This window comes from Toxorhynchites rutilus, chromosome 2 (genome assembly GCF_029784135.1).
Source record: "Toxorhynchites rutilus septentrionalis strain SRP chromosome 2, ASM2978413v1, whole genome shotgun sequence".
NCBI classification, from domain to species: domain Eukaryota; kingdom Metazoa; phylum Arthropoda; class Insecta; order Diptera; family Culicidae; genus Toxorhynchites; species Toxorhynchites rutilus.
In genome coordinates this window covers 277,003,368-277,005,122 of record NC_073745.1, presented here as the reverse complement: position 1 = coordinate 277,005,122, position 1,755 = coordinate 277,003,368, and the positions used below count along the sequence as shown (strand labels likewise).

General features: G+C 37.8%; 1 pseudogene; it reads left to right on the top strand.

The window, feature by feature from the left end:
- The first annotated feature begins 386 nt into the window (after positions 1 to 386).
- On the top strand, positions 387 to 506 carry LOC129772089 (U4 spliceosomal RNA; annotated as a pseudogene).
- The last annotated feature ends 1,249 nt before the right edge of the window (positions 507 to 1,755 follow it).

Here is a 1,755-nt window from a genome sequence, read left to right as displayed (position 1 = left end):
TTGGAAGATCTATTATTTATTATTTATTTTATCTGTATTATAGTGACTTTCAACTCATTTGGCTGGTTCGTCACTTCAACTTCCATTTTTGGAAGAATGTCGGGAGTGAGAATTGAACTCGTGACCTTTAGCGTGAGAGGCATGGATGTTACCACTACGCCAGATCGCCTCCGCCTTGGGAGGTTGGAAGATCTAAGTTAATCTATTGTATAATATGGGTCCAAATTTATAAAAATACAATGTCCCAATCATTTAAATGTTCTAGTGCAAATGAACTAATGTCTTCTAGAGACATTCAAAGTGCCTCGTTGTTGAATTCATTCTATATACTTGTGGATTTTCTACTTGGAAAAGTTTGAAAAAAGCGAGTGAATGACCCCGAGACTAGCTTTGCGCAGTGGCGATATCATAACCATTGAGGTTTATCAGAGGTGTGATTATTGCTAGTTGAACACTAAAAAAAACCCGAGACAAAAATCTCTGTTGATTACTGAGAACAAAAGTAAACATGTGACACTGATAAAAAAGCGATCGAATGACACTGATACAAAAGCCCTACTTCTATCGACAATCTTTCCGGCCAATAGAAATTTATGAAAATAATATCTCTTAAAAATTCACATACGCTATCATACTGAAATGCCTTCACATATTTCATAATGTCTTCAAAATGTCTTTACAAAATCAAATGTGTTCACAGTAAGTCAAATGTCTTCAAAATGAAGACATGTCTTCAAACCTGGCATCCCTGCTTCCCAGTCAAATTGTCCGCATTGCATTTTGAAGTGACTTCCCCAAAACGAATTCGTTCCTCTCTTTCTCTCTCCCATGTACTTCTTCTTTTTTTTGGCTTTAAGAGTGTTTAAAACCCTCTCCCATGTACGTGTGCATGCATCGATGTTTGAGTTCAACGTGGTTTGACATACGCTACAGGTGAGCTAGATTTCTTTTGTATCGTACACGAAAATTACTCACACATATAAAATAGCGGGCATTGTGTGTGCGCTATTTTGCACGCTATTTACTAATACTAACGCGAGGACCTTTATAGCATACTTGATGAATGAGTAACTTCGTTGGTTTGAGTTCGCGATGGGTAGACAATAAATGGGGTAATATCTTTTTTGCATCAGAAATCATGTTTTCGTTCCTCTTTATATGGACGTAAAAATAAGATTACGTACGCGGGTATAAAATTAGTGTCAGGGGGAAATGGAAGTGTGGATTGAAGTCAGTTGAATGAAGAGGCAGAGTTGTATTCATGAGTCGATTCAGTTAAAATAACCACAGTCTGGAATAGTTCCCCTGTCATCCTCGCTAGTCAACGCTAGTCAATTCGTTTTCTAGTCAAGTCACTTTTTGTTGTGGGTGGCTACCGAAGCAGTTCTAGTCGAAGCGAAGCTACTGAGAGTAGAGTCGGTCCTCATTTTTCACCTTTGAAGATTTCGGGCCCTGTCTGCACGGAACACGGAGCTACACGACATGTGACCCGGAGTGAAAAAAGTTTAATTTGCTATCACTAAAATGAATCAGTGAAATTCAATTTGAGAAAAAAAAATAAAGTAGGTTTTCAATTGGGCACATTTGCTATAATTTCCGGCGAAACACCAAGTGAAAACCCCTGCGTTACGGTATTTTTTTCTATCGCACTAGAAAAAGCAACATTGAATAGAATTGGTGAATAATAGAAATCAGAAGTGCACAGTGATAGTCTGTATCAAATCAGATTGAAGACGGTTAAATGTGTATTTCACA